Below are 15,969 nucleotides of genomic sequence, written 5' to 3'. Positions count from 1 at the left end.
TCCGCAAGAGCATTGGCGAGATCAGGCACTGATGTTTGGTAAGGAGGATCCAGTTCCGAGTGCAGGACACTGGAGTTCTTCCATTCCGACTTTAACACCTTAGCCCATATTTTCATGGAGCTTGCTTTGTGTTTCATGCTGGAACAGGTTTGGCTCTGGGACTGAATGTGGTCTTGATTCAACTTTTGACGTGATCCTTGACTTGAGAAATCTGGTGTGAATCCAAGGTTTAAAAAGTGTTGGCATGGAGACTCCTTCCAAACATATTAAATAAGCAAACATCTCCTTCCAGAAAACCTCATCACAGAACACATTATTTCATACATCTGCCATTCACCTCACTGTGATAGTCATAGAACACTTCTTTTTTTCTTCATCTTTAAAATCAGTTCATTATTCGCCTTGGATCATGGAGATCTTCCACCGTGAAAGTCCCTGTCTAAGCAATTACTATAGAAATGATAATGGACTAGAATAAACACATTACAGTTTTTCACAATTGTTAAAACACATTTTTTTGAATCCTCCTGTCCTTTTCTCAGAATTCTAAACACAAAACTCTTTTCTCAAACTACATTCACAAAACTTCTGATTCTTTTTGCAAAACCATACCATCGCCTCAAAATAGTTTTACATGTGCTCAGAACCGAACAATCTTGTCAGATCTTGCACAAATTGATCAAAATAGAAAAACTGCTGAGCCGTCATTAAACACTACACAAAAAAATTGAAAACACAGTGGTCAAGGCATGTTGCTTATGGAGAAATGTTTATCTCATCTCATCTCATTATCTGTAGCCGCTTTATCCTGTTCTACAGGGTCGCAGGCAAGCTGGAGCCTATCCCAGCTGACTACGGGTGAAAGGCGGGGTACACCCTGGACAAGTCGCCAGGTCATCACAGGGCTGACACATAGACACAGACAACCATTCACACTCACATTCACACCTACGGTCAATTTAGAGTCACCAGTTAACCTAACCTGCATGTCTTTGGACTGTGGGGGAAACCGGAGCACCCGGAGGAAACCCACGCGGACACGGGGAGAGCATGCAAACTCCGCACAGAAAGGCCCTCGCCGGCCACGGGGCTCGAACCTGGACCTTCTTGCTGTGAGGCGACAGTGCTAACCACTACACCACCGTGCCGCCGAGAAATGTTTATTGGTCACAATAAAGTATAGCATACGCATTTTGCATCTCCAAAAGTAAAGAAAAAAAAAGATTTCACAACTCAGTGGATTTAGCATTCACTCTGCATTCAAACAAACTATAGTAATAGGTACTGTGAAAAAAACATCCTGAAATTGACAAATACAAATGAAAGTGTACAGCCTACAATGTACTGTAAAAGGTAATAAAAAAAAACCCTCAAACGACTTTACACAGTTGATCATTGAGCTTCATTGAGCGTCATCTTGTCTTTGGGCTGGGTCAGGCCACAGCACTTCAACCACATCACACACTACATTTGCCCTTGCCAGGCAACGGGGGGAAAAAAACCTAGCGTGCCGTACCCAGCCCTGACACATCTCCTCGCCAATGTCATCAAAGGCTAGTTCCATGGCCTCAAGAAGATTAAGCCTGGTGTAGGGCTGTCGCTCATACACCTTCCATCTCCAAGAGGAGAAAAACTCCTCTATTGCAGTAAGGAAGGGAGAATACAGTGGCAAGTATCTCATCTCATCTCATTATCTCTAGCCGCTTTATCCTGTTCTACAGGGTCGCAGGCAAGCTGGAGCCTATCCCAGCTGACTACGGGCCAAAGGCGGGGTACACCCTGGACAAGTCGCCAGGTCATCACAGGGCTGACACATAGACACAGACAACCATTCACACTCACATTCACACCTACGGTCAATTTAGAGTCACCAGTTAACCTAACCTGCATGTCTTTGGACTGTTGGGGAAACCAGAGCACCCGGAGAGAACCCACGGGGAGAACATGCAAACTCCACACAGAAAGGCCCTCACCAGCCACGGGGCTCGAACCTGGACCTTCTTGCTGTGAGGCGACAGCGCTAACCACTACACCACCGTGCCACCCGGTGGCAAGTATAGGTTAATGAAATTCTGATTCATATTGAACCATTCTCTGACTTGGACAGTGCAGTGAAAACCAACATTGTCCCAAATTATAACAAATAGGCTGCTCAATCATCTCATGTTCCTGCTGTTCATTTGCAGACAACACATCTCTAAGACCACCAAGACAGGTGAGAAGGTGCTGGGTATTATATGGCCCCAGAGTGGCATGATGGTGAAGAACACCCCGGTTGCTCATAGCAGCACACAGTGTTATATTACCACCACGCTGGCCAGGGACTTCAACAATGGCTCGCTGGCCAATTATGTTCCTGCCTCTCCTTCTTCTCTTGGTAAGATTGAAGCCAGCTTCATCAACAAAAATGAATTCATGGGGTCTCTCCACGGCGTCCAGTTCAAACATTCTCTGCAATTAGACGGATATAGTTTTGTAAGTGCTTCAAAGAGACAGGCCTATGCTGTGGAGTACAATGTATGCATTCTTCACTAACATACATTGTATATGCAATGTGATGCTACTGAACTTGACAATAATATGTATATACTACAGTACCATAACTAACTGTACACTTACCGGTACATACTGAAATCGCAGCTCCTTCACCCTTTCAGAGTTACGTTCAAAGGGCACTCTGTACACTTGTTTCATTCGTATCCTGTTGCGATGGAGGATACGGTCTATGGTGGAAAGGCTCACATTATTGATTCCCTCGATGTCTGTGTGGTTTTCAATAATTTGTTGCTGTATTTCCCATAGTGTAATGGCGACTACAATGGCCTCCTGCTGGGGTGTGAACATGGGTGTCCTCCCACCCCCATATGGCAGTCTTGCAATTCTGAAAAAAAAGAACGTGCAAAAATATATGTAATGTTCTGAAATATATATACAGTAGCACTGTAAACTTTCAGTGATAAAACAGTACAGTAAAGTAGACTGTACCTGTTCTCATGTCTGAATCTCCGGATTATGGTGGACACAGAGAATCGACTGATGTTTGGCTGGACTCTTTGGCCTGCCTCCCTCATGGTCATGCTATGCACCAGTACATGGTCTGACGGTAGCCAGAATTTCATCAGAAATTGTCACTCTTCGTCGTCTTCTCCCTCCTTCTTGTCCTCCGCCTCTACCTCCTCTTCCACGCACTCATCCTCTGTGTCTCTGATCCATTGTTGTCATGAGCTTGCAGGACCAACCTGCTTGCCCTCTGAACTGGCTTATATTGGTTGTCATGCCATGATGAGAAACAAGTGTGATCAATTTTGAATCGTTGTGTTCAATGGATGACACGTGTTTCATTTGTGTTCATATTTTGCCACTTGTTCCCATTATGCATCACAAGTGCATCAGTGACAACTGTGTTTTATTGCATGAGAATGTGTTTCGAGTTTTGAAAAAGGAAGGACTGAGATCTGCAAATAGTGTTTTACTAGGTGAAGATAGTTTATGGTCTTGTCAAAATGATGCTCAACTCAGTGAACGAGTTTAGACAACTGAGCAATTGATTCACACAACAGGAATTAGTGTTTTAGCAATTCAGAAAAACTGCAATATAACCCTGATGATGTGATTTGCGGCTTCACTACTGTCAGAACTGTTGTTCTAGACAATTCATCAACATCTTCAGAACAATCAGAATCAAGAATTCGAATGACGATCTCAGAAACGGCTTCGAAGTCTGTTAATTTCTTAATGTGTGTGTGTGTGTGTGTGTGTTAAGCTGCTGAGGTCTCCTCAGAGCTCTTTGATGTGTATCAGGGCTGTACGTTTTTAACAGGATTTTGCCGGCTGACAGGCGGCTGAATGTGTGGAGGAATTGCGATGGCAGCAGGGCTGGAAAATGCTGGAACAGGATTAGGATCATATTCTAACAGCTCCTGTCACCTCATCAATGAGCTCCAGTTCCCCAGAGACAGCTCGCCTTTAAAGCACGCCTAAAATCTCTAAAAACTCTACGTGTGTGTGTGTGAGTGAGAGAGAGAGACAGATAGCGAGAGAGAGAGACAGATAGATAGAGAGAGAGAGAGGGATGGGATGGGATGGGATGGGATGGTGGGAGTGACGGCTGATTGAGTGCTGTGTTGTGATTGTTGTTTGGCTCAGAGAGTGTTGCGTGAGGAGGTCGGGACAGATCCAGATTTGGAGCTAAATCTCATGTTTCTTGTATGCCTTATTTTAAATATCACTGTGAATCAGGTTTAATATTACGCAGAAGCACTTCGGAGTAAAAGTAGCATTAAACACTAAATCCAACAGTTTTAAATACACAGAAAAATGCTCAGTGCTGCTTTAATAATAACCCTCCTGTTACATATCCCTCCCTTTCACCACTTCCTATATAAATCTCAGTGTTCCTTTGCCTTAGTATAGAATATAGCTAGCATAAATACTTAATATTATATCCACATTCATTGGATATGAGCAGTCGCGCCCTCCGATTGGCTACTCTACTACTAGACTATCAGCTCATATACCATGAGTAGAGAAAAACAAAATGGCAGCGCGTGTTGCTGAACCAACTGAGAACGGAATAAAAACTCTACTCGAAAACAAAACCCCAAAAATTGTTAGCAAGTATGTAAAAGAAACAGGAGTAGCTAAAAGAATATAGCCCCCCCCCCAATATCTCCTGTTCCATGCTCCAGCCCAGTCGGTGGCGGTAATGCACCTTTAAGTTGGTTTGCCAACCAACAAAAAAAAAAAAAAAAACCAAGAAAAAGAAGAAGAAAACCCCTGAAAAATACAAAAGTGCAATAAAATATGGAATAAAAGTATTTGATAGTCAGAACATATCTTTTTTTTTATTTTTCAAGAATTATTATCACATTTTTCATAAATTGCTCCTGTCATTTCGCCGGTTTGTTTACATTCTAAGTGGAAATTTTTTTGTCAGACGATTTGTATAAAGTTTTTATTTATCGAATTTGCAAAAAATAAAAATGCTCTGTTTCTCAAAATCTAGTGAATGTGGATAGAATAAAACAGTTATTTCACTCAATCTCATCATACACGGCTTATAGCCAACTCAGTGCTACACGCCTCGTCGGCTATCAGCTCATGTACGACTCGATTTCATGGAATAACTGTTAAATAGCATTACTACTTAACCTATTCATTATTAGCTAGCTAGCAGACTTAAATATAGTAGTTAAAGGATTATTTTCTAACATTAACAGTTAATACTAATGTTAACCAAAGCCTCCGTCATCATTAGTCATCATACACCCATCCACCTGCTGTTTGGTGCAGTTCTCTAATCAGCCGATCCCTCGACAGCAGTACGATGCATCAAATCATGCAGATACAAATCAAGAGCTTCAGTTAATGTTCACGATGTTGAAACATCAGAATGGGAAAAATTGTGATCTCAAAGTGTGACTTTCTTTCACTGTGGCATGGGTGTTGGTTTGAGCCAGATGGACTGGTTTGAGTATTTCAGAAACTACTGATCTCCTGGGGTTTTCACACACAACTGTCTCAACACAGAATGGTGCAAAAAACAAAAAACTTCGAGTGAGTGAGTGACAATTCTGTGGGTGGAAACAAACGCCTTGTTGATAAGAGAGGTCAGAAGAAAATGGACAGATTAGTTTGAGCTTTTTTGCCAGGAAGGATATGGTAACTCATATAATCACTCTTTACAAATGTGGTGAGCAGAAAAGCATCTCAGCATGCAACAGCAAACAGAAGACCACATTGGGTTCCACTTCTGCAGCCAAGAACAGGAATCTTCTCTGCTGGATCCCAAGCCACTGCCTAGGGAAATCTCAAAAACTCACCTTCCCTGACATAATTTCTAGGGACACTGGGATTGGGGTACAAGATCTCCATGTGTCCATGGCTGACAGGAAGGTGTGGCGCGATGTTGTAAGAGGAATCTCGGCTGAGGCTGAAGGATGATTTCAACTTAATTTATTTGTCACATAGAGACAAGGGAAGAATACGGGACACAGCCCCCATTGATTTTCAACCCCGTTGGCATAGATTTTTACACTGTATGCCCTACCTCATCTGCATGTCTTTAAACTGTGGGGAAAACAAGAGCACACCAACATAGACAAGGGGAGAATATGCAAACTCCACACAGAAAGGCTCCCGTCGGGCGTGGAGTTCAAACCTAGAACCTTCTTGCTGTGAGGCGACAGTGCTAACCGCTACCCCACTATGCTGCCATGATGATGGTGATGATGAACAATTCATATAACATTACCTAAGTACTAGCTAACATTCATTATTATTTACCTAGCTAACTCATCTCATTATCTCTAGCCGCTTTATCCTTCTACAGGGTCGCAGGCAAGCTGGAGCCTATCCCAGCTGACTACGGGCGAAAGGCGGGGTACACCCTGGACAAGTCGCCAGGTCATCACAGGGCTGACACACAGACACAGACAACCATTCACACTCACATTCACACCTACGGTCAATTTAGAGTCACCAGTTAACCTAACCTGCATGTCTTTGGACTGTGGGGGAAACCGGAGCACCCGGAGGAAACCCACGCGGACACGGGGAGAACATGCAAACTCCACACAGAAAGGCCCTCGCCAGCCCCGGGGCTCGAACCCAGGACCTTCTTGCTGTGAGGCGACAGCGCTAACCACTACACCACCGTGCCGCCTACCTAGCTAACTTTGCTAGATTTAAGAACTAGTTAGCTAGCTAACTAACTAATAACCTTTAAGATAACATTAGCTAAGCAGCATTAAGTAATAGCTAACCTATCCATTAACAGCTCAATGACTTAAAGTACTAGATTTAAGGTCTAGTTAGCTAACTAACTAACATCATTAAGATATAATTCTGCACGCTACACACTCTCATTAAGATAACTTAGTAGCTAATTAGCTAAGTAGACTTAAGTAGGGGCGGCACGGTGGTGTAGTGGTTAGCGCTGTCGCCTCACAGCAAGAAGGTCCTGGGTTCGAGCCCCGGGGCCGGCGAGGGCCTTTCTCTGCGGAGTTTGCATGTTCTCCCCGTGTCCGCGTGGGTTTCCTCCGGGTGCTCCGGTTTCCCCCACAGTCCAAAGACATGCAGGTTAGGTTAACTGGTGACTCTAAATTGAGCGTAGGTGTGAATGTGAGTGTGAATGGTTGTCTGTGTCTATGTGTCAGCCCTGTGATGACCTGGCGACTTGTCCAGGGTGTACCCCGCCTTTCGCCCGTAGTCAGCTGGGATAGGCTCCAGCTTGCCTGCGACCCTGTAGAAGGATAAAGCGGCTACAGATAATGAGATGAGAGAATGAGACTTAAGTAGGCAAACTTATTCATTATTAGCTAGCTGGTTGACTTTAACTACTAGGTTTGATGACTAGCTAGCTCACTGCTAAGATGTCATTAGCTATGTTGGTTAAGGTAAGTACTTGTAATAAATAGTATAAAAAATACTTTAAGAGAAGTGCTTAAAGGACATGGGACATGAAACATAAATGCACGCTATATCAGTTTCTTTCCATTAAAAATATGAATTAATTGCATCAACAAATACAAAATCATCTATTAAATTCAGCAAAATCGTTATATTCGTGATGATTATATGGCATTTCTGCTCGAGCTCCGATATGCATATTTTACAACCGGAAGAGCCGCTGTCACATGATCATACATCACAAATACTTTCGGGCACAGCACAAGCGGGTAGATGAATGGAGAAGTGAATGACAAGAAAATTGTTTTTATAGTCTTTAACGTACATTGAACATCATGGTGTATTGTGCTGCTTATGGTTGCAATAATTCCAATGGGAAATGCCCTGGAGTAAGTTTTTTTTGCATTGCTCAAGGACCCGAAGCTGAGGAAAGTGTGGGCTCACTACTGCCGTAGAAAAAACTTTGCGCCTACTGTTTCCCACAAACTGTGTTCGGACCATTTCACTGAGGATTCTTTCAACATTAATACTCAGGTACTGAGCGATATTAATTGCCAAGCCAAATTTAAGAGGCCGTATAGCCGGGTTCATGGAGGCAGTGATAGCGCCATAATATACAGGGCCTAACATTCCTACAACTGTAGAGACAGTCAAGAAATCCTGTAACATTAATGGACATTTAAATAAATGTTATGTTGGTAAGTTTGTTTAACTTTTCTTAATTTTCATCTCTTTCGCCAAATGGCGTAGTGTTGTTGGCTGTATGATGGCATTTCGCCATTTTGAATGTTTTCATCTCGGACTCTGGAAGCATTGTATCTCAATCAATCTCGAAAAATATCAGCAAAAAAAAAACTAGCTTGCAACGGACTTTAGCTAGATCTATGATGAACTTTCAATGGATGATACAAACAGTGGCGATCCTAGAGTGATTTACTCCCCGGGTGAAACCCCCTGCTGGCGCCCCCCCCTTGGTTTTTTTTTCGGGTTTTTTTTTTGGGGACCGTTTTTTTTTTGCGCCCGCGCTCGTGCCGCCCCCCCGCGTTGGGCTCTGTATTAGCCAACAGAATGTTAACAGCTTTTAGAGATGGGATTTATGGCTCTTTGATGGGATCCGCATCTTTGTGATCCGTTCTTTGAAAAGAGCCGTTCAAAAGACTGGCTCATTTGGCTCTTTTTAAATATTTATTCAGTTTTAAGAAGACAGCGTCTAAAGAAGCCAGATCCCTCTGCTTAGACAGTGACATCAATATTTCTGGACATACCTTTTATATAAAGCAACCTAGACTTACATTTATTTTAAGTTCGTTTCTTAGACAAGGATTTTTTTTAAGCTTGTTACCTCGTTAACAGTTTCGGCAAGAATCTCCCGCCTTCTTCAGAAACGGTCACCAGATGTCGAGTGGTGACGTGCCTTATCAGCTGATGTTGCGTTACGGAGGTGTGAACGTCCCGCCCAATTTGACAGGTAGTTCACGCCTCCTGCTGTCAGGTCGCTCCTCCAGGACGGCACTCCAGGTGTGCAGATGAACCGGGAAGAGGGAGCGTATGCACTGTCGCACACCTGGAGTGCCGTCCTGGAGGAGCGACCTGACAGCAGGAGGCGTGAACTACCTGTCAAATTGGGCGGGACGTTCACGCCTCCGTAACGCAACATCAGCTGATAAGGCACGTCACCACTCGACATCTGGTGACTGTTTCTGAAGAAGGCGGGAGATTCTCGCCGAAACTGTTAACGAGGTAACAAGCTTAAAAAATATCCTTGTCTAAGAAACGAACTTAAAATATTTGTAATAGTTAGACATAATGAACATCCACTACGTACTAGGCTTACATTATTGTAACCCCTAAACGCTCATAAATAACCATTAAAAAACAATGAGGGCTTCAATGAATGTCCATGCAGAACAAACAAAATGACGAAAGAATAAATTAAATGAACGTCTGTGCAAAGTAGTTTTCCCACAATATTATCATTAATATCACACAACAACATTATAAAGTATATACAAAACAATTTGAACTATTAGGCAAACAGATAAAACTTAAATAAAAGGCAAATGCTGTTTAGCCTACTTCTTGTCCTTGAGCAAAAAAGAACGACAGAAAGAACGGCTCCCCCAGCTCGAGACTCGGTTCTCATCGTTCATGCCTAAGAGCCGTTCAAAAGAATCAGTTCGTTCGCGAACGTCACAACAGTAACAGCTTTACATGGTCGTTTAAACATTTCTCGTCGTGTGTTGTACGTCGCGGACACGGCCCGTTATAAATTTGCTGTTACCAGAATGGCAATGATCAAGTCGTAATGTATTACTTAAGACTCTGTGTAATGTCAGAGTAGTGTAGTACTATGGTAGTAAAGTCTTTTTGATGACTAGTACAACGTTCCGCTGGCGGGATTGTGCATATTATGGGGCTACGACAAGTTAGGTACACACACACACACTGATGACGTCACCTACGCAACTTTGGTATTGGGCTTCCCCATCCAAAATGTTCACACACACACACACCCCCCCCCCCCCCCCCCCCGCCCCGCCCGTCTTGCTTTTTTTTTTTCGGGGGGGTTTTTCGGGGGGACCTTTTTTTTGGGGGGGGGACCGTTTTTTTTTTTGCGCCCGCGCTCGTGCCGCTCCCCCCATGATGCCACCCCGGGCGGCTGCCCGGTCGGCCCGCCCCCAGGACCGCCCCTGGATACAAAAATAATACTTCTTTCAACAGATCATTAGCCTTTGAGCAGAATTGTTTTTAACTTACCAGGAAGTGTTATCGAGCCGACCGCTTTCAGTTTCATGGGGATTGAATGAACTCTCACTCTCGGAATCATCTGACCCGTCAGAGTAAAGACAAGATCCATGTTCATGTGAATTTCCAGCTATCGGTTCGAATTGATAGGGTCTAACTTCACATCTCTGTGAAACATCAGGAATGTCACTGTCGATGGTGTCCATTTCGGTAACCTGTTTACATTAGATTCCCAAGCGCTGGCTCCTTGGAAAGTTTTTGTGACGTCACGGGTCACGTGACCACCTAGCTAATTAACGAATCATTGTTTTACGCTGATGTATAAAAAAGTTGAATAATGTGATGATTTTCACATTTTTGACGCCCTGCAGTGATTTAGATGGCATTTCTTATGTCCTTTATACATAATTATACCCAGAAAAAAATCCATGTCCCATGTCCAACTATTATTTTAGCTGCTAATGTTAATGTAGTAATGCAATAAACAACTATATTAGTAATACTGTTTTTAGGTTGCTTTTTTAAGTTACTTTTTCTGTTACTGTTCCAATCTAGCTTTTAGCTAATTTGTGTAGTCAGCGTTATTATCATGCTAGCTAATATGAGAGATCAGGAATAAAGCTGGAGTTACGGTAGTTAGCATTAGCTGATGTCCTGGTTGCTTGGTGGAAGGGGAATTGTTGCAGCAAATTTACCATCAGTAACTAAAATCAATAAGTTTAAGAGTTTAAAATGTTATACTTTAACTTCTCATCTCTCATCTCATTATCTCTAGCCGCTTTATCCTTCTACAGGGTCGCAGGCAAGCTGGAGCCTATCCCAGCTGACTACGGGCGAAAGGTGGGGTACACCCTGGACAAGTCGCCAGGTCATCACAGGGCTGACACATAGACACAGACAACCATTCACACTCACATTCACACCTACGCTCAATTTAGAGTCACCAGTTAACCTAACCTGCATGTCTTTGGACTGTGGGGGAAACCGGAGCACCCGGAGGAAACCCACGCAGACACGGGGAGAACATGCAAACTCCACACAGAAAGGCCCTCGCCGGCCCCGGGGCTCGAACCCAGGACCTTCTTGCTGTGAGGCGACAGCGCCAACCACTACACCACCGTGCCGCCCTATACTTTAACTTGTGTAAAGAATTTAAAAGTTGTACTGCCTGGCAGTCAATGGGAGGCTAAATCTCTCAAAACACTTCCTGGAAAGTGGATGAAACGGACTCGAGCGTCTATCCTCGAGACTTTGGGTGCTAATCCTGACATGCACCATCTGCATTTTTCCATTTACTCAACATGTTTAAGCACATTGCAAAGCATTTATCACATCAGTGTAAACCAATTTGGCTGTAAGGGCCTTGGGGCATGGAGAAGCAGAAAGGAAAAGCCCAGACATAGCAGAATCTGAGTGGGAGATGTGCAGCGAGCGCTACTGATAGCAGAAAAGAGAATCGTGTCCAGAAGCTATGCTTTTCATTCTGCAGGATAAGCAGCACAAACCTGCATCGCTAAAGTGTTGAGTCACAGAATCTTTACAATCGTGCTCAGAGCCTAAATCCTGCTGTACACGGATCAGCAGACGCACGTAAACTCCCATCAGTGTGGCGATGTAAAGATGAGTGTCTTCCTCTGATGTCCTCTTTAACATCCTGTGTGAAACTTTTATCATCTACAAGGCAGACGTGTCCTGTGACAAACGTTATTACCTCAAGCATTAGGACAATATCAGGACCTGGGACATTAGGACGGAATGATCCGAGGTTAAATGAAGGCACTTCTCGTCTTTAAAGCATGTGCTGTCATTTCATGAGAAAATGGCTTTTAAGAAGTTTTGGTAAGATTGCTTTTCATCTCCCAAGCACTGAATGAGGTGTGTCCTCTCACCAATGAGACGTGAAATGTTGTTTTTGTCCAAAGTAAGTGTCTTTCATGTCATTTTTGCTGCGCTGTCATTTTAAAGTAAACGCTGATGCTAATGATGATTTAAATGATACAGGTTATAACTTTTGGACAGGGCTGATTAAAAAAAAAAAAAAGACATTTTGCATTATTGTTTATTTTAATCCTGTTTTTCTTTTTAAACATTCTTACGTTCATTCATATTTGACCCTTTTTCCATCTTTAATTTATCCTCTCTTCATTCTTTCTCTTTATTTTTCTTCATTTCCTTACTCTGCTTGCTTCATTTCTCCTCCATTTTCCTTCTGTCCTTTACATTTTCTTTGTCTTTTGGTTTATTGGCTCAATAATATACACATTATTATTATTATTATTATTATTATTTCATCCAGCCAACAGGTGATGACATCAGAGCGAACGAGCTGAATGAAAGCAGGTATTCCTTTATGGGCTGCCAGTGAAGGAGTTAACAAATTTAAACGTATGTAAAGCCCAACACAAACACATATTTACATCACGAGCAGGAAGAAATGAAAATGTCATGTGTCATTAAGTTCATCTGCAGCACCTTTAAATGTTCCTCTCAAACACAGAGACCATTCTGCATACAAAAATGAAGTGAAGGGAAAATGAGTGCAAAAAAAAACAATAGAGAAATATTTACCACATCCCCCTCAAACTGCATTTTCCAGTGAACCGGTAAACTCGGGGCTAGGTGTCATTCCATTTAATGACAGGATGCTATTGTGTTTCTTAATGCCACTACACATTTTCACGCAACATTACACAACATGAGAACAAACGACAACAATGATCCTTCGGAATACAGAAACAATGCATACATTGCATTAACTGGGTCAAAAAGCATCAAGTTAAGTTGGTGGTGCCATTACATTCATTGTCTGGAGTTATGCACACCCTTCCTGGTAGGTGAATCTGGAGCCTTTCCCAAAAGTCAAAATTCTTATTCCTGCACTTACACAAGCTCAACTTGTGCCATCAAGAGGAACACTAGCTACTACATCTGTCATCTATACTAGTATGCCATCCTAAGACCCCAAAACTCTATTCCTGCCATCCTAAGACCCAAAATCTCTACTCCTGCCATCTTAAGAACTACAAGCTCTATTCCTGCCATCTTGATACCCAACAAGTACTAGTCTTTAAATCCTGAAACCCAACAAGCTCTATTCCTACCATCCCGAAACCCAACAAGGTTTAGTCCTGCCATTTTGAGACCCAAAAGCTCTACTCCTGCCATCCTAAAACTAACAAGGTTTAGCCGTACCATCCAGAAACCCAAAAGCTCTTCCACTGCCATCCTGAGACTCAAAAGTTCTACTCTTGCTATCCTGAAACCCAACAAGCTCTAGTCCTGCCATCCTAAAACCCAACAAGCTCTACCCCTGCCATTCTGAGACCCAGAAGCTCTAGTTCTGCTCTTCTGAACCCCAAAAGCTCTACTCCTCCTATTCTGAGACCCAAAGAGCTCTAGTTCTGCCATCCTGAGACCCAACAAGCTCTAGTCCTGCCATCCTGAGACCCAACAAGCTCTAGTCCTGCCATCCTAAAACCCAACAAGCTCTACCTATCATTGTGAGACCCAGAAGCTCTAGTCCTGCCATCCTGAGACACAACAACTTATATTCCTGCCATCCTGAACCTCAAAAGCTCTACTCCTGCCATTCTGAGACCCAACAAGCTCTCGTCCTGCCATCCCAAGACCCAAAAGCACTAGTCCTGCCATCCTAAGATCCAAAAGCTCTAGTCCTGCCATCCTGAGGCCCAATAAGCTCTAGTCATGCCATACCAAGATCCAAAATCTCTAGTCCTGCCATCCTGAGACCCAACAACTTCTACTCCTGCCATTCTGAAGCCCAGCAAGTGCTACAGCTGCCATCCTGAGAACTATAAGATCTACTCCTGCTATCCTGAGACCCAACAAGCTCTAGTCCTGCCATTCTAAAGCCAATAAGATTCCTTTGCCTGCTTCCTTGCAGACTACAAGCCATCCTGAGGCCCACAACCTCTACTATTACTTTACACTCAACTGTGACTAACAGTGATAACTCATCTTTATTGCTAGCTACTAGCATATTCCATATAATCTAGCTGTCCTAAATTACCTGTGATAAAAATATCCAGTGTCAGTGTCTGCCAAAGGAGAATGGGTTCCTCTAATTGCAGTCACCATTAAGTCACTCATTTGTGGTTAAGCACTGATCAGATGTATATAGTTGCAATGAGGCAATCTGTATTATAACAACCACAACAACATATAATGAAAGAATAGGATTGAAGACATACGGAGGTGGGATTAAAAGATAAAAATACAGAATACCACTGGAGAAATTGTGAGCCTTTATTTACACAAAGTCTTCTCACAAATCTTTTAGTATAGCACCAAGGAAAGAACATGTTAAGCAATAATTTTATTATGCACAGCAAATGGCTCCTCTTATACGTAATATATGATAAGAAGAAACTTGATACTGCATCAAATGATGTGATGTAGTTTTCTGAAAAGAGATTGATTTAATACACACGCAGCTGAACTGTCAAATGCACACTTACATTTTGGACCCATTTGCAAGCTCATTGCACAGCATTCTATTTATTTCACTCGAGAGCTGTGTTGGATCATATGGTGTATATCAGTTACAGCAAAATTTACCTCACTTTACCACAGAAAAAGCTCAGCAGAGTTAGACTATAGATAGATGTCGCTAACCTGGCATTCTGCTTAGGCATCAGGCAGGGTTAGGACGTTTTGTTATGAACTAGAAAACTGAGTGTCATCTGCTGTATTGGTCTGAATTTATGATACAATTTTGTATAGTAAAAGATTGACAAACTTGAAGCTCTGGGTCTAAAGGGGGCTCTTCTCAATTGGATAGAAGATGACCTCACAGACAGACAACTGAAGGTCACAATCAATGGCATTGCTTCACAAGCTAAGGCAATAAATGCTGGTGTTCCTCAGGGGTCAATCCTTGGCCCACTACTGTTCATCATCTACATTGATGATCTCACTGAGAAGCTGAACAATACAGCCACCTTATATGCAGATGACTCATCAGTGATGAGCATCATTGAGAATAAACAGAAGAGAAAAGCTGCAGCAATAAGCCTGAATAAGGACCTGGCTGAAATCCAGAAATGGGCGAACAAATGGAATGTCCTCTTCGGTGCTGCAAAATGTAAAAGCATCACAGTCAGTAGACGAAAGGATTCAGAAGGCAACCACCCAGAGCTAGAGTTTATGGACACCATCCTAACAGAAGTGGATGAAGTTAAACTGCTGGGAATCACCACCATATGCAAAGAACTAACCTGGACTCACAGTCAAGAAAATGGCTACTGATGTGGCCAAATGGCTAGGTCTACTAAGAAGGGTGTCTCAGTACCTCAACCCAGATCAGAGGGCCATGATATATAAGAGTATGGTCAGGTCTTGAATGGAGTATGCCTCCACGGTCTGGATGCGCTCATCTCCAACCTCTCTAGGTTAGCTTGATGCAATTCAAAGAAGGGCCATGAAAATAATCACTCTCCCTCAAGATGTTCTCATCTCATTATCTCTAGCCGCTTTATCCTGTTCTACAGGGTCGCAGGCAAGCTGGAGCCTATCCCAGCTGACTATGGGCAAAAGGCGGGGTACACCCTGGACAAGTCACCAGGTCATCACAGGGCTGACACATAGACAACCATTCACACTCACATTCACACCTACGGTCAATTTAGAGTCACCAGTTAACCTAATCTGCATGTCTTTGGACTGTGGGGGAAACCGGAGCACCCGGAGGAAACCCACGCAGACATGGGGAGAACATGCAAACTCCGCATAGAAAGGCCCTCGCCGGCCACGGGGCTCGAACCCGGACCTTCTTGCTGTGAGGCGACAGCGCTA

The sequence above is a fragment of the Neoarius graeffei genome, chromosome 4 (assembly GCF_027579695.1).
Source record: "Neoarius graeffei isolate fNeoGra1 chromosome 4, fNeoGra1.pri, whole genome shotgun sequence".
Taxonomy (NCBI): Eukaryota; Metazoa; Chordata; class Actinopteri; order Siluriformes; family Ariidae; genus Neoarius; species Neoarius graeffei.
The sequence above is the reverse complement of the archived record's forward strand: the minus strand, read 5'-3'. Positions refer to the sequence as shown.